This window comes from Tamandua tetradactyla, chromosome 4 (genome assembly GCF_023851605.1).
Source record: "Tamandua tetradactyla isolate mTamTet1 chromosome 4, mTamTet1.pri, whole genome shotgun sequence".
NCBI classification, from domain to species: domain Eukaryota; kingdom Metazoa; phylum Chordata; class Mammalia; order Pilosa; family Myrmecophagidae; genus Tamandua; species Tamandua tetradactyla.
In genome coordinates, this window is record NC_135330.1 from 44430538 (window position 1) to 44449429 (window position 18892).

Genomic DNA, 18892 nt, shown 5'->3' on the forward strand with positions numbered 1-18892 from the left:
GGGCTATAAAGTTCTTGCACCTGAGGACCTGACCTCTCTTAACACCAGGAATTCTTGTAACCATGTGCTAAATCTCTGACTGACCTTCTAGAGAATAAGCGAGTACATTAATAGAGGCTCCATTGCAGACCATGTTCAAACCCATAAGAGACCCCAGCTGTCACCTGGTGGAGAAGCAAGCCAACCCCACTGTTCCTGGTCCAAACTGAATCACAGTACTGTGAAGAAATAAATGACTTTTGTCTTTCGCTACAGGATTTGGAGGTGATTTGTTATGTAATAGATGTTCAAACATAATAAAAATTTTTAGTTCATTCGTAAGATCATTCCACTGCCTCAAACATATTCTTTTCCCCCTGAGTAATTCCTATTTGACTTTCAGTGATCAACATAAGCATTAGCTTCAAAAAGATTTTCATGATCACCAAGGTTAGGGCTAATTTTCCTCTTCCATGCTCCCATCGAAATCTCAGTATATAGCTATTTAATTGTTTCTCATGTTATGGTAAGAAGTTAATAAATGATAAGGATGCTGAAATTCAGTGCTACACTTGAAAATTTTAAACTTAGAAAAGTATAATTTTTTAAATATTGGCATGAATTATCCAAAAATGGATTTCTAATACTCTTGTTGTATTCAAGTCAGGAATAATGAACGGCTAGATATTTGCATAGTATGTCATGTTGTGTTCCTCTTGTTGTCAAGACAACTCTGCCCTAATACCTCTGTTTTACCTCTTGTGGTTTGTTATGCCCCAGTATAAAACAAGGTTCTCTAGTATTTTTTTTTTTAATGTGAAATCATCAGTGTATAACATAAAAATTTTTAGGATGTTTGAGAGAAGGTTATTATTTTCAAATGCCTGTAAAGAAAAATGAAGAGAAAAATGAAAGGAAAGAATAGAGTAGAAAACTCATGTCTACTGTACTATTATTGGAAAACTATTTTTATGGCCCATATAAGCCTTTCTGCTAAAAAGTAGTTGTCCCATTGTGCCCTGCTGATATCAGTTTAATAACCTAGTTTCCACAGTTTTCAATGAGAGTTTTTTATATTGTTTCTTCATTCTTTAGGACCCTAAAAGACTATAACCACTGAGAAGATTGTCCTGGTGGCAATAAGAGAAATTATCTGCCCAAGTTGTATCCTTCTGTTTAAGAGGATATGATGCCAAGAGATTAGCATTTACTCATCTTGTAAAGCTTGTGCTCACACCAGTGCTAAGAAATAAGCCCAGCTGCATTGAGTGAAGAAAGCTTTTCACTGAAGTGCGTGTGGTCCTTCTCTACTATTTCTCAGAGAGGCTTCAAAATCAGTGTTCACCCTGTGAAATTCCAGTTCTGTTTTCCTTTTCTCTTCTGTGTTTATTTTAGAAATGAAGAAGTTGATTATGTATTTATACATCTATTGCTACCACTAAGAAGAAGCAGATTATTCAGTCTAGTGAAACATTTCATGGACTCTTAAAGTTGATGAGATGGAAATATTCCTGCCATGTAAGATCAACCTCTGAAACCTTTTAGTTAATTCTTCTCTCAATAAACTATACTTCACAATCAGAGGATGTGCTTCTAAATGTATCTATTCTGTGCTTGAAATAAAAAAAATAGTAAATAAATGTATTAATTATCCTCAAGCACTTGGGAATTGGGCATAAAATATGAATCATAAAATATGAATAATAATAATCATAAAATATGAATACAATGCCCTTGTATTGTCTTCTCCCATAACTGAGATATAGTAACTGAAATAAGTTATCCACACTAAATGGTTATATCATAAGTTTATTCTGAAACTAAAACGTGTCCTTTAGAATTTCTTTATGAAACTAAATGTGTGCATTTAGTGTATGATTGTTTTATCATTATTACATTATGAAATAATCATGCTAGCTTGAAATTAAATTTTCATTGTTAATTCTATATGCATGAAGTTGTAGTAAGATTTGAAATCTAATTTTCCAAAGTAATCTAGTTATTTTGTATTAATTATTAATGTAAACATATAGCCTTCAGTGTTTTTACTTGGAGGTGTAATCATAAATAAATCCTGTCCATATAGTAGTGGACTAATTGACCTGAATAGACTCATAGTATGAAGTGGTAAATATGGCTGATGGTGGGAAAAAGTCTTTGTAATATGGGAATTATGAAAGACTAATCAGTATCATTCCTGTTCTTCAGGTTCTTGAGATAACTTAGGGAAAGCTACAAGAAATCTGTACTAGTATACAGAAAGCAATTACGTATGAAATACTAAGTATTAAGTATGAAATACTAGATATTTGCATAGTATGTTATGTTGTGTTCCTCTTGTTGTCAAGACAACTCTGTCCTAATACCTCTGCTTTACCTCTTGTGTTTCTTTATGCCCCAGTATAAAAAAAGGTTCTCTGGTATTTTTTTTAATGTGAAATCATCAGTATATAACATAAAAATTTTTAGAATGTTTGAGATAAGGTTATTTTTCTCAAATGCCTGTAAAGAAAAATGAAGAGAAAAATAAAAGGAAAGGAAAGAATAGAGCAGAAAACTCTCATCTACTGTACTATTATTGGAAAACTATTTTTATGGACCATATAAGCCTTTTTAGGGTAATTTGGGAATAGTAGGAGGTAGAATAAAGGGAGAGAGGTGAAGGCATGCCAGACTATACCAAGACAGCTATGGAGAAAGTAAAGGTTCATGATGCCTTCACCTCTCCGATGAGTCCAGTAGTCAAAGAATTAGACATTTAGGATGAAGTATTTGGAAAAGTTTATTCTGTCATGAGATGGTGTTAAAGAATGGAGGGTGAGGAGTAAAACAGGGTTTCCACTCAAGAAAGTTATACCCCCCTGTCATGGTCAGGTTCATGTGTCAACTTGGCCACGTGGTGGTTGGGCAAGTGCTGGCTTGTCTGTTGCGATGAGGACGTTTCATAGAATTAAATCATGATCATGTCAGCTGCATCCACAGCTGATTCTATTTGTACTCAGCCAAAGGGGCATGTCTTCTGCAATAAGTGATGCTTAATCTGATCACTGAAAGCCTTATAAGGAGGATTCAGAAGACACAGGCTCTTCCTGTTTCGGCTGGTGAGCCTCTACTGTGGAGTTTGTCCAGCCCTCCAACGGAGTCGTCAGCTTCATAGCCTACTCTGCGAATCTTGGACTCTGTGTTCCCGTGGTCACATGAGGCACTTTTATAAATTTTATATTTGCAAGTGTTCCCTGTTGATTCTGTTTCTCTAGAGAACCCTAACTAAAACACCCCTCTTTGCATCCCTTCACATAACATGACTTGCTGTAGAGAGGTTGCCATGAATAAGACTGAAGACTGAGAAAAATTCCTCAGCCTAATCTAGCTTTGAGCACTATTGGACTCTCACACATTTGTACTCATTGAGTGGATATTCTTGATGTGGAAATCACTTTTGGTTCCTCTTACTACATTGCTGCTCCTGTGCTAGGATACACTTCCCTAATCATTACCATAGCTATTTCTCTTTGTTTACCTCCATTACTAGATCCTACAACTTAAAAATAGGTAGAATCCTCCTATTCCAATATGGAGAATTAAACACTCACCTATCAGGAAAAGGTACAATTCCTTAGTTCGTTTCTGGTCCAGATGATAAAGCACATCATATATACCACAATTCAATTCTTATTTCCAGCATAATTTCTACCTGCAACTGGATCATCTTGTTAAGTGAAAGTTTATTTTACAATCTGGTCATTTAAATTCAAGAGAGAGGAAGAAAGAAACCCCAATTAAGTCTCTTTGACTTTTTTGTATTCTCCAACTCAATATTTGACAAAGTTCTTCACTGAATGACATTATATATTTACATATATATATGAAAGATATGATGCTTTATACCCTTATATAATTTACTGAGTAAGGAACCTCAGATTGACTAAAGGGAGGTAGAGTAAAATAGCAACAACAACAAAAATGATAATTATAAATTCTATTAACTAGATGAGGTGAGGTCTGCTTTGCATCCTATGTTATACTTCCTGTATATTACTGATAATGAATATGTATCATATTTATATTCAAATAAATGGACATATTACTAATAGGAATTTTGCTCATGCATTCTAAAGGAATAGTAATATTTCTTTTCACATTAATAACTAGCTGAAACATTTTAGCAAGGAGGAATATAAACGTGCATAATTCTGAATGTTCTTTAATGGATGTTTTAGTTTCTGAGGTTGCTCAAAGCGATATAAATGGTTCAGTTTAAGCAATGGGAAATTATTTGCTTATGGTTAGAGTCTGGGCAAATGTGTAAATGAAGGCAATGCTTTCTTCCTCAAGACCATCTGCCAGGGATCCTTGTCTCCTCTGCCGCATGGCAGGCCCATGATGGTGTCTGCTGGTGTGCCTTGTCTTCTGGGATTTGCTGATTTCAGCGTCATGCTTCCACAGCTCTCTCTCTCTATCTGAATTTCATTCTTTTATAAAGGACTTCAGTAAGAAGATTAGGACCCATTCAGATTCAGGTGGGTCACACTTGAACTGAAGTAGTTTCATCAAAAGATCCCACCCTCAATGGATTCACATCCACAGGAACAGTTTAAAAGCAAAAACATGTTTTTTGTGGTGTATACCACAATGAACATTCAGTTTTTCTCAAATATTACCTTTCAAGATGCTTCTAAATAATAAAATTACATTTAGAGAGGATGTGGTTGTGTGTCCAAATTAAGAAAAGTTTTGAATGACAAATGAAAAAGTCAGTTAAGCTTCTCTATTTTATTTTCTTTATAACTCAGCACATTAGTACTCTAATCTTTATAATCATCCATTTATTTTAAATTCTTATATCTCTGTCATAATATTTTTAGTAGCAATGAAAAGCTTATCACCTATCTTACTGAGGAAACCTGTTCTTTAAGTACAGTGGGGATCACCTTGTTGCAGTCTCACTGACTTTTTCAGATAATTCTTGAATAAGGTATATTAATTATTTTATGACTTGGATTTGTTAGTTTTCTATTATAAGCTTCTTCCTCTAAAATGTAATCCTACTTTACTCCTTGAACTTTAGCTAAATAAGACGAAGACATTATAATCATTGCTCAAGTTCATCTAACATTTCGTAACTTTCTTTGTAATTCTGATAGCCCTACCCCTTGTATTTAATTTATGCCCAGGTATGGCAAAATATTCAGATACTTTGCTACTCTACTGAATTTGACTCTTAGTCTTCTCTTGGTTAACTAGGTACCACACTTAGCCTGTAATCTTTCAGTTTTAATACATCTTCGATTGTATCCTTTGTTAGTTTCCACTTCCGTTAAGAAAGTTTATATGATTTAATATCTCTACTTACCATCCTAGTGTTATATATATTAGACTAAGGATTCAACACAATCTGATAAAAAACACCTTTGATATTATAATCATGTTCCAGTCCAATTTAATAGTCCTATGTCTTTTTAAAATTATCCTCACCTTCATGATTTCTACTTCCTGCTTCTAGTAATGAAAAACGAGTGTAAAGTCAATCAAACAGCCCCGGAGGAAACATCTAGACAATCTAGGGAAAATGTGTTTGACGGGATCAGAAAGCTACCACAATAAGTAGTGGTGATTTGAAGGGATGAAATCTCAAAGATATGGAAAACAGGGAGGTGACACTGACAGCTGTTGACCCATTTCCCTTCACAACATGTAATGAATCTACAACAATAGATGTTAGGCAAAGAAGCTGAATAGAGCTTCTACCAGTATCATGAAGAAGCAAAATTAACAACATTGAAAAGAAAAAAGAATGAACTTTGATTATTCTTAAGTGAGTGAACTCAAATTCTTAATCTTGACCTCCATTCCTGTGGGTCTGAACACTTTGCAAATAAGAATTTATGAAGTTATTTTTAGTTGAGGCGTGGCAAACTGAACTAGAATGTGCTTTAATCTATATTACTGAGGGCTTTATTATGAGAACTGAAAAGTTATAGAGTGACAAAGGAGAGGATATTACCATGTGACAAGAGGTGGAAATCTTCATATCTTGATTTTGGACTTCTTTTAGCCTTGAAATTATGAGCTGATAAATACTTGGTATTTAAGCCAACCCATTTTGTCATAACAGCTTGGAACAAATTGTATGACTTCCTTTGTATAATAAAATCCACATAATCTATTATAATTAATACTATAATAAAATTTTAGAATAGAATATTTTAGCAGATCATTTACTACTAGTTAATTGTGCATTTTGCAACATTCCGTGTAGACATATATATGGCTACAAAAATCACTGTATTCTTATATACCTGGAAAAAAACAATAAAATATTTTTATTTCTCGTTTTTTCTTCTCGACCATTCTGTATTTCCAATTATCTTTATGACAGACAAATTGCTGTCATTCTATAGGCCATTGACTTATTATCATTTTTCCAGTATTTTTGTCTGTCTTTGACACAACTTGGCAAAGCTTCTATTGACCTCATAACTATATCAGTGACCATTTCTTCTGCCATCTCCAATCCCTGGTAAAACTCATCCAAGGATGTTTTTCATTTCAAACATCGTATTTTCAGCTTCAGTATTTTCATTTAGTTCTTTCATATAATATTTATTTCTCTGCCAAGTTTCCCTAATTGTTCACTCATTATGTTTTCTTTCTCAAAACTTTTAAAGATATTTATAATAGAAATTTTAACACACTTATTTACTAATTCAGGGGTGGGCAATGGTGGCTTAGTGGCAGAGTTATCACCTGTCATGCTGAAGACACAGGTTCGATTCCCGGTGCATGCCCATGAAAAAAAAAAATTACTTATTTAGTAATTCAAGTGCTTTATCACTGAGTCTGTTTCATTAACTTGCTGCAATTGACTGGTCACATTATCCTCCTCCTTCAGATATCTAATATTTTTATTGTGTACAAGAAAGTGTGGATGATAGAATGTTGAAAACCTGATTTTTTTTTCCCTTTAAAGATTGTGTCTTATTCTGACATGTAGTTATGTTGATAGATTAGTTAAATTTTTGCTTAACCTTTGTTTTACTCTTTTAGGTTGAGTCTTGAGTAGCTCTTCTTATAGGGAAGTATTTCTCAGTCTCAGCACTATTTACATTTTGGTCTGGTTGATTCTTTGTTGTGGGGTCTATATGATGCATTGTAGAATGTGTAGCAGCTTTCCTGGCCTCTAGGCATTAGATGCAAATATGTCTTCACCAAGTTGTGATAACCTAATAACTTTTACAAACATTGACAAATGTTCCCTGGGGGATATTATGCCCCCTTTTGAGAACAATCTTTCTAGGATTAGAATAGGCTTAATCCTAAAAAATGGTCTTTCTTTGTCTCAACTGAATTCTTATGTGTTTGTTGAGGTCTGGCTGTTCAAACCTTTAGTTTTCCCAGCAGTGTTCATTCTCTTGCCTCTCCATTCATATCACAGAGAGAATAGCTGTTGTCATCTAGACCACATAGGCCTGTGCATGCACAGTTTACCATTCAGCCAAAGAGCTCAGGAAAAATTCATCCCAATATATTAATATAGGAATTGCAAGGTAAATTGGAAAAAAAGTTTCGGTTTTACCTGTTGCTAATAGGGAAAGTGATCTTTGCCTCTCTCTCCTTTCTTTTAGCATTTAATTGAGAAAACTTGTCATCATAAATTCTTTTTCTGTCCCTTTGATATTTATATAAATATTTCTAAAGTAAAGTAAGCCATTTGTTAGTTTAGCAACCCAAGAACCATGTCTTTGAAATGTAAAATAAAGGTGATAGGACCCCATTTGCCTGTCACTGTACAAGTTTATCCTAGTGTTTGACTTCACCTTGTATCTAACTGGTGGGAGATTGAAGAAGTTTTCATTTTCCTTTGGATAAAGACCATTAACTAGCACAAATGGCCACCCCAATTACTAGGTGACATTAGGATGGATAGCAAATGGTGCTGTCAAATCTTCTCACATGAGGACAAGTGATCATTTATCTTGAAAATATTCTTGTGATGTATTATAGCTGCCTGGCTATTCCAAAGGGTAAGAGTTCTTTGTCTTTGCAATCCCAATAGAGGATTGATTGTGATGTTTATAGCAGTATCATTTACTATTCAATGAGACCGTTTCCTTTCTTTTCTATATGCCGAGAATTTTCTGAAAGGGCAGGGACAAAGAATATTTATATATAGGGAGAGATGCATGCACAATAAGACATATTAGCCCCTTTTATAACAATTTTGACTGATCTAGGAAGTATAAGCTAACAGATTTGAAAATGAAATGCAGTTACTTGTCAGTAAGAAAACTATCCAGTGGGAGTGACAGATATTGACTATCTCATTCAATAGTCTTTATTCACACCACACACATACTAAATACAGACTAGTATATAACAGCCTAAATTGTACAGTCTAAAATAAATTATGCAAAAAATAAATAAATAAAATAAAAATAAATGATCTAACTAATGTATGTACAACCTGGTAAGTTATCTATAAAAATAAACAATAATATTTACAATGATATTGATAATTTTATTAATGGCATATAATTTGTGCCAGTATCTACAGGACAATGATATATGTGGTAGATAAAGACAACATGTTGTTATAGGGATATGTGAGTGTATGTGTACATATATATGTATTTTACATTCATATGAATTTATGATATTTTTTACATCTCCTCACAAAAATTATATGCTGATTGTCATTTTAACTATTATTCTCACATTGTTATTTATGCTTACAATTTAAAGTATAATTATACATGCATATACTTATATATACATACATATAAGCATATACATTTATATGTACAAACACAACTAAAAAAAACAACAAAAAAACAAAACATTTATTTCAGTTTAAGTGACCTATACTGAACTTAGGAGATTTAAGTTAGTAAAAATTAGAACAGTGATAAATAACTGTAGAAGGCAAAAGCAATAGATCAGCAATTTCTCACATTATTGAATTTAAATTATTAAAACAGTTATAATGTTAAAATAATATACATATCACACCATATATAATATACAAAAAGTACAGAAAACACCAAACATTAAAGACCACATTCACTGTATGCAATTTACAATTACAAAGCTATTTAAGCCTTATATTACTCACATTTTCAAATGTAACAATCTAATAATATTAAGACAGATATTTTGCCAATATTCAAGCCATGTATTTTACTTTGAGGATATTTGCAAAATGCTATATATTTCAATCAATGCTTTAAATAAATTCACTAGAAAAACAAATGAATTGTTAAGAGATGCTTAATCTTGAATCAGGTCATTTCAAGTTATTCCATCTAGAAGTTATTCAACCCTGATGGGGAATTATGGCTTATTTTAATGAAGCAATATATACACTTCAAAACAAAAAGTTCATTTGAACCAATATGCTATGGCAATATTATTACATGTATGCTGTCAACAAATTATACCTATTGATAAAATGATTTATTTTTCTCTTTTTCACAAACAACATACAAATAAGGTAATAGTGGGAGTGAGATTATATAAACTAGCACTCAGCTTCCTCTTTCCTTCATCATTTTACAAATTTACACGGTGCAGTAACTGGTTTACTCTGCCTATATTGGTGAATTTCATATTTCAGTGAACAGTCTTGAGTTTGCCTAAACAGTAACTCCATTTAAATCCCCAAAGAAGGCTCACATTTTATAAACCCCAAAAGATATGGTCTTGATTTTGCCCAACCCACACATCAACATTTGTAACTTGGAGTATTACTTACTGCCTAAGTAATTCCCTTATGCCCGCTCTTCAATTCATTTTGTAAAAAAATGTCCTATAAGAATCATCTAATTTGTCCCATCCTTACTTTTTGTGTAACATCAGATTTACATTTTTCCCTTGTTTACACCATGTGTTCTAGTTTGCTAGCTGCTGGAATGCAATATACCAGACATGGGATGGCTTTGAAAAAGGGGAATTTAGTAAATTGCTAGTTTGCAGTTCTAAGGCCGAGATAATGTCCCAATTAAAACAAGTCTATAGAAATGTCCAATCAAATGCATCCATGGAAAGATACCTTGATTCAAGAAGGCCGATGAGGGTGGGCCATGGTGGCTCAGCAGGCAAGTATGCTTGCCTGCCATGACAGAGGACCTGCCCGTGTTAAAAAAAAAAAAAAAAAAAAAAAAAAGAAGGCCGATGAAGTTCAGGGTTCCTCTCTCAAGTGGAAGGGCACATGGCGAAAACAGTCACAGTTTCTCTCTCTTGCATCTGGAAAGGCACCTGGTAAACATGGTCAGGGTTCTTCTCTCATCTGGAAGGGCACATGGAGGACATGGCATCATCTGCTAGCTTCTTCTCCTGGCTTCCTGTTTCATGAAGCTCCCTGGGAGTCATTTCCTTTCTTCATCTCCAAAGGTTGCTGGCTGGTAGACTCTGCTTCGCAGTGTTACAGCATTCTCTGCTCTCTCTGAATCTCTTTCATTCTCCAAAATGTTTTCTCTTCTATAGGACTTCAGAAATTTATCAAGACTCACCCAAATGAGTGGAGACACACCTCTACCTAATCCAGTTTAACAACCACTCTTGATTCAATCACATATCCAGGGAGATTATCTAATTACAGTTTCAAAGATACAGTATGAAATAGGGATTAGAAGAAATGGCTGCCTTTACAAAATGGAATTAGGATTAAAACATGGCTTTTCTAGGGTCCATACATCATTTCAAATCAGCACACCATGTGTCTGTCACAGCAGTTTTCTTCTTTTGTTCTGAAATATACAAAGATCCTCGGTACCTAAAGTCCTTTGAATTTGTTTCTTCTTCCTAGAACTTTCTGCCCCAAGATCTGTAATATTCCACCCCAGTTAATATCCATGATTTACAGTCACATGAGTAAATATTTGTGTACATGACTTTCAGTCCAAATTGGATCTTCCTCAGTGCTGAAGCAGAAGAAATGGATTTTATGACTAGTGTTCCTTATACACGTAGCAAAATTGCTGCTGTTTGAAGGCAGAGTTTTATTTTCCACTTGCTTCATGCTAAATGAAGTTCTTGGACTAGTTTATTAGCTTATTTTTTCTATACTCTGGCAAGTAACGAGACTCAAATAGCTATGTAAATTCATTAATCTTATAAAGCCATTAGTGTAAAATCCAATGACTGTTAAATTATTTCAAAATGAATTAGTTACAACATAACATTTAATTTTCATGATAACCCTCATTTATTTACACAATATGATAATTTTAATTAAATAAATGAAAAGATGTAATATATTAAACAGAGCAGCCAAAAGCTTGTTCGTCTTTTGTAAAAGTGACTTCTATGACCTGTGGTTAAGTGAATTAATGTATATAAGACATTTAGTATACTCTCTGGCAGATAGTCAGCAACCAAGAAATGTTCATTCCTGCTTCTTTTACCCACTCTAGCACAGGAAGCCCGCTTGTTAAAAATGAAGGTTAAATCCATTCCAGTGAGTTCTGGAGAGGTCTCATTTCATTAAACTCTTGATAGTAAAAGCATTCATGAAATCCCTCTACCGTTTCTCTTTCTAACTTTACAAACTGCTTCCTTTTTGTAAAATTTGTACCCACTAGGATTGAAAATTATGTTGTGGGGTCGGAGGTAAGTAGCCACATTTGAATGAGATCTAGCAATAATATGCAATTTTTAAAAAATAGTCTGAAACGATCTTGAATGTCTTTAATCAATCAAAATATTTATTAAGCATTTCTATTCCGCTGTGAATTAACAAGATTATAGTATAGTACCTTACACTGCAGACGGATAATAATAATTTAAAGTTGATTTCAAAATTATAAACATTTACTGGGAAGAATTAGGTTTAAGTTTTGGCTCTATCACTTAACCAAGTAATGTACCTCTTTGAAGTCTTTAATTTCCTTTTTGATAATATAAATTATGATGAAATGATGGTAATGATGATGACACTATTATAATTTATGTAGTAGTTGTAATTCATAGCTTACATGATTATTCTAGCTGGCTAGCTGCCAGAATGCATTATACCAGAAATGGAATTGCTTTTAAAATGGGGAATTTAATAAGTTACTAGTTTACAGTTCTAAGGCCATGGAAATGTCCCAATTAAAGCAAGTCTATAGAAATGTACAATCTAAGGCATCCAGGGAAAGATACCTTGATTCAAGAAGGCCAATGAAGTTCAGGGTTTCTCACTCATGTAGAAAGGCACATGAAAAACACTGTCAGTGCTCCTCTCTCAGCTGGAAGGGCACATGGCAAACATGGAGTCACCTGCTAGCTTTCTCTCTTGCTTCCTGTTTCATGAAGCTCTCTGGGAGGCATTTTCCTTCTTCATCTCCAAAGGTCACTGGCTGGTGGACTCTGCTTCTTGTGGCTATGTCATTATTTTCTGCTCTCTCTGAAATCTCCCTCATTCTCCAAAATGTTTCCTCTTTTATAGGATTCCAGTAAACTAACCAAGACCTACCCATCCAGTTTAACAACCACTCTTGATTGAGTCATATCTCCAGGGAGATGATCTAATTACAGTTTCAGACATACACTACTGAATGGGGTTTAGAAGAAATGGCTGCTTTTACAAAATGGGATTAGGATTAAAACATGGATAAATAAGAACTAATCTGAAAAATATTTTTTAGATGAGATTTGAGTTTTGAAAAGGCTGCATTGTTTTGGTGGTTTGGGTTTTGATGTTTGGGTAGAAATAGTGGATGGTAGAATAGATAAGAGACAAAATTCCAATTATGAAATACTTTTGTAAGTTTCTATTAAAATGCATATTTCAAATACTATAGTTATAAAAATGCAATATTTACAAATTATACTTCAGTTTTCAGCCATGATGAAGTAGTATATCAGTGTTAGTCTTCTGTAAACAACTACTAAAGTGAACTATATATATATATATAGTAACCATTTTTGGATATTGGAAAATACTCAGCACAAGACTATGATTCTTGAGAGAAGGGAAATATATCAAATGGACTCTGCATTAATCCCAACTTTCTGCCTGGGCACTGTACAAACCACAGAGCAAGGAAATGCAAGTCAATTAGAGTGCAGAAGTATTGCTTTGAGGAGGAAGCAGAGATAGGGCTGTTGAGGAAGCTGACATTTGCAGGACAGTGCACTTGTAGAGAAATGTAGTTCTATAGTGAAACTGTAGAAAGGGCTGCAAAATGAAAGATCTCAAGGAATCCACCTAGGGACTTCCTTGACTCTTTGGACCCATAGTAGTCATTTTACATTGTTCATCAATATTTTCTCATTATTTTTCTTCTAGACACAGAGAAAATTGCCCTTCTCCTTCTTAAACCTAGGCACAGTCATATCTCTTGTCTTGGCCAGTTTACTATGGGTGGAAGTCTTTATGGACCAGTGTATGATTTACTACCTTTCCTCCCCTGCATTTCAGCCGGCTGATATCCAGATGCTGGGGGCTTCGCTGAGTTTTCATGCCAGGAGAAAAATGCAAGTGTCATAACTCCTAGTCAATACAAGTTCAACATGTAGTATGAGAAAGAAATGAACCTTTGTGGTTTAAAGCCATTGAAACATTGAGAACAATCTTTGGTGTAATCTGGCTGAGTATAACTGGTATGAAGCATGCAAGTTTATTTGCATGTAAAATGCCTATTTAACAGAAGACAGTTAAACCATTTGCCAGTTTCTTTGACCACATATCAATTTCCACTATTCTAATTAACTGTAGTGCCACCACAAGGCGATAATGTGGCAAAATAGAGTTTTATATTGTGCAGGCTCTATTTATACGTGTGTTTACTGTGTGTGTGTAGAATTTCAAGTTAACAGTAATTTTTACCTACATTCTTTAATCTTAAGCCCTTCTGATTTAGGATCTATTACTTTCACTGGTGAATCTGCAGCCAAATGTAGCACACTGCTTGGATAGCATCTTGATCATTTAAAAACAAACAAAAAAGCAAAGGGCATATTGATAAATAGTTCCAAAAACTAACAGTTCAGTCCAGTAAGGTATTTATATGTAGAGAAAGGAAGAATAAATGGTAGAACAAGAAACATTTTAAAACTCCCCAAATAACAATATTTCTGAAAAAATTACTCAAACAGGAGAATTAGATAAAGAAAATATAGAAAAGTAGAAAATAAAATAAACCATATAATGTTAGTGAATCATAGTGTAAGTGTTAAAGCATTATTGAACTTTAATGGCATAGGGGAAGGATAACTATAGGTATTAATTTGGAACTAAAATTTCAAATTATTTAAAGTAAAGGAGACATAGGGGTGGGCAATGGTGCTCAGAGGCAGAATTCTCGCCTGTTGTGCCAGAGACCCAGGTTCGATTCCTGGTGCCTGCTCATGCAAAAAAAAATAATAAAAAATTAAAAAAAGGAGACATAGAAAAGATCAAAGAAACAAAAAAGAAAAAAGAGACTAAAATTTAAATTCATAATCATAGGAATAATTTTTCTCATTTTCAATAAAATGTACTTCCATTTTTTAAAAAAAATCTTAGTAAAATAGGATAAGAAGCTAAACTGAGAATATATATTATGTAACAAAATCTAATTGTAAATATTTTACATAATTTAACAATAAATACATCACCCTCAAATTGAGGGGCAAACAATGCATATAGAATACAAACCAGACTTTCAGTATATGGTTTATAAAAATAAATTATTCATAATTATTTGTAAATGAAAATTAATTCATTCTTGTGTTTTATTTATTTTTATTTAGTGATTTTACAGGCTTAAGAATCACAAAGAAGTCAAGAAGAGTTAAATGAAAAAAATTTAAAATATTACAAATTTAAGTACTTTCAAAGGTGGTTGAATAAAAGGCAATCATGCAAAAAAATCTATTTTGCTATTTTGACCTGGGAAGATCTCCCCTTGCTAAACAACAATAGTTAAAACAATGTCAATAAGGATAATTTTTTAAGATAATTTTTAAGACATTTTAAATAATTCTACAAAATACCACATTAATCAGTAAGAAAAAAAATAACCCATGATATTTAAAACAATGACTTTGTGACTATTAGCAGCAGGCAATTCTCCATGGCATTTCTATATCTATTGTGGCAGTGTTTGTTCTTAACTTTTATATTGATATCTGTAGACAAAGAAATTTGTGAGTTGGAGATAGTATTTCCTAACTAGATTAGTAAAGATTTTGCTTGCCACCAGGAGAAAAGTTGGGCAGGCTTACTAACAGCCCCTTTATAACACTGGGGCTTTTCAAACTTCTCTGTTCCTTGCCTATTCACACACCCACATTGATTGTGCAGGAAACACTGCTCCTCATAGCATTACCCTGTGAAAATCAGGTTCAGGGATCCCATGCCAAGATCCTGTGATATTTGTTGTACTTCATAAATTGCCTAAATTGATTTGGGCAACTTTTTCCCTTACTAATTGAATTTGTGGAAGTATGACAGGACAACCACCATTACATAGCTGCTTAGAAATTGTTTGTCCGGTTGGCAGTCACAGTAGCTTAATAGTAAAAGAAAATGAGCACAGATGGCATGAAAAAGGAGAAACAAACTTGAATAGCTAAACAAACATGGTAAAATCTTAAAATTAATGTTTACATAGTTTCCTTTGGTTTGTTTTTCATACAGTTGTTTAAGGATATTAGAAGCTAAGAGCTGAAAGTAAGAGAAGCTCACAGAGAAAAGCCCCAACAAATCTAGGATAGTACCCACAGGAAAGCAGAAGAAGTCACTGAAGCCAGAAGGGAGAGAAGGACCAACAGATGCTGGCCATGTGATTTTCCATTTGACAGAGGTGTCCTGAATGCTGGCAGCCTGCCTTCAGAGTCCAGGTATCCTCTGCTGATGCCTTGAGTTGGCCATTATTGTGGATGTGAAATGTAGGTTGTAAGTAAATAAATCCTCATTGTTCAAGCCAACCCACTTCTGGCATATTACGTTTTGGCAGTGTTAGCAAACTGAAACACTATCCCTCCATTTCAAACTTCACATATGTACCCTAAAGAGTAGATCAGATAGGAAAAAAATTAATATTCTTATTGCAGAAACTTAACATACAAACATATATTCTTGACATATAAATATTCTATACAAGGAGTACAATCCATGGCTCACAATATCATCACATAGTTGTATATTCATCACCATGATCATTTTTTTAACATTTGCATCTCTCCAGCAAAGCAAATAAAAAGAGAAAAGAAAGAACTCAAACATACCATACTCCTCACCCCTCCCTCTCATTGACCACTAGCATTTACCCTTTGTCCCCCGTATTTATTTATTTATTTTTATCCATATTTTTTACTCATCTGTCCATACGCTGGATATAAGGAGCATCAGACATAAAGCTCTCACAATCAATCACACAGTCACATTATAAATGTTAAATATTTATACGATTGTCTTCAAGAATCTAGGCTACTGGAACACTGCTCAACATTTTCAGGTACTTCCCTCTAGCCCCACTCCAATACACCATAAGCTAAAATGGGTTACCTATATAGGGCATAAAATAAGCTCCAGGATAACCTCTCAACTCTGTTTGAAATCCCTCAGCCACCAAAACTTTATTTTGTTTCATTTCTCTCTTCCCCCTTTTGGTTAAAAAGTCTTCCTCAATCTCTTGTCACCAGGTCCTGGCTTATCCCAGGCTTTCTGTTCCATGTCAGGCAAAAAAAATTGAGGCTTTATAGTATTCCGCTTGTAGCAAAAGTTCATTTAAAAACCTTTTTACATATTTTCTTCACTAGGATATAAGCTAGAAGAAAGCAGGGATTTTTTTAAATTTTTTAATTTGTTCACAAAATCATCCCTATACAAAATCATCCTTATAAGTTAAAACAATTTCTGGCACATAATATATTATAATAGCCATTTGTTTCGTAAATTGTTGAATTTATGATTGAATACAATGATGGTGGAAATGCAAACTGGTATAACTTATTGAGATGTTAACTATCCCATGCAAATAAAATTTTCTTCAATCATTTCCATTTCTTTGGTAAACAATTGTGTTCAACAAATATGTCTGTGTATACAAATACATACATAAGAATATTCATATATATATGTTATTCCTGATAGCAAAAACTTGAAAAAATGAAAAGTTCAATTGTGTACCAATTTAAAAAACTGTATGTTCACAAAATTGAACATTATATAGCCAACAGAAATATGGTAGAATATGAGTATATGTAAAAAATAAATGTTTAATATGATTTCAGAAAACATTTTAAATGTAAGTAAATATAATATATGCATAGGGAAAATGATGAGAGAGCTTACTTAGGCTATATAACAAAATGTACTATTGGAATTATTAGTGATCATTTTTCTCTTTTCTATTGCTTTCCTATAATTTTCAATTTGGAAAGAACATTTTAAACTGAAATGGTGAAGGTATAGGATCAAAGCTGCATAATGAAATCTCATGATACCAGCTAATTTTATCTTTCAAAGGCATAGGAATACACAATACAAGTTAGAGTGAACTCTGAAAAGAAATCATGAAGACCATAAAAATAGTCATCTATACACTGATTTCTCAAAGTTCACTAAATTATCCTAATTTTCATAAAAATCTCCCCAATTATTTTATGACAACTCTTCTACAGTACTCTTCTGAACTGAATAAAATTCTTTCTCTGTATTTGATTTGTTGTGGCAAACTAAATTTGGAATTCTCAAGGAGTTAAGAAAAGATTAACTCTCAAAATATGCATTGGAAATTAAATTTAATCTGAGTTTATATTTGTTGGTTTATTTAATTAAATTGTTTTCTAGAAATCTTCCCACATTCTATTTTATTATTTGCATTATAAGCAGAAAATATCCTAATTGTTTATAGGATAGATGAAACAAGTTTTTAATGTAAAATATTGTTTCCTCCCAAAATAAATTTCCTAGAAAGTATGTTGTTCACATAACTATGCATACTAGGTATTTTATCCAGGAAGAAAGTGTTGACTTTGTGCTGTCACAGACTCTAAATTATCAGTTCATCCCATAAGAATTTATATAAGAACATAATGCCAACACATGCTAGAAAATGAGTTCTCAGTACTTAGTTGAAGTGATGTTTAATAATATAGTGCAAGAATGAATCTTCAATACTGGCAGTGCATAAGATTTTGCAAGCTTTGCTGGAATCCCAGGTCTGGAAATATATTTAGACAAGATGTGTGTAGTGTAGCTGACAGTATATCCATTAAGTGTGTCCACAGAAAAAAACACAATGGCACTTGTGCTATCTTATGGTTTCATTTTTCTGGGCATGGTGCCCATCTGTTTCAGCACACAAGTAAAAAGTCTGTGAGATCTCTTAATGAAACTATACCTCCTGGTCCACTAAAATTCTACCCTGTTTTCCTTCTCACCCATGAAGTTAAAATATTGTTATGTGTAGTCTAAAAATGTTGCCCACTTCTCCTCCCTTCTAGACCCATGTTTTCTACAGGAATATTAAATGCCAGAAAAATATTTTCCTCTTCCCCTCTTTTGTTAGGAGTTAGTATTTAAAGGCTAAATTTACAATTAGATATCAGACAGAACTGGTATCTTGCATTAGAGCCATTCCTTTAAATAAAAAGGCATGAAGCCAGTTGACAATTTGTCTATTCTCTCTACTCCTTCCTTCTCTTTGGATAGTTCCTTGTTTCCCTTCTTTGGATGGTTTTAATGATGCTAATGTCCACCCACAGACATTTTCATTTTTTAAATAGTAGACCCTGGAATTCTTACTATCCCCATTTGAAATGTTGCACATGCAATATTTGAATATGTCCTTTTCCTAATCATACTGAATAATAGGGCAGGCACATCTGTTCTCTAAGCTATATACTTTAGTGCCTGATATGAGGGTAAATGTCTATTGGTGGATTGTCTAATGCTAAACCTCAGGAGTAATGCATTACGATTCAAGAGTCTACCTGAAGT

The 18892-nt window shown here is 33.5% G+C and overlaps 1 long non-coding RNA gene across 1 annotated transcript; it reads left to right on the plus strand.

The window, feature by feature from the left end:
- Positions 1-12: 12 nt before the first annotated feature.
- LOC143678918 (uncharacterized) lies at positions 13-15832 on the plus strand. The gene is made up of 5 exons (XR_013173476.1): positions 13-264; positions 1075-1269; positions 1375-1497; positions 13382-13563; positions 15584-15832. It is a non-coding gene; the product is annotated as an uncharacterized LOC143678918 (long non-coding RNA).
- Positions 15833-18892: the final 3060 nt, after the last annotated feature.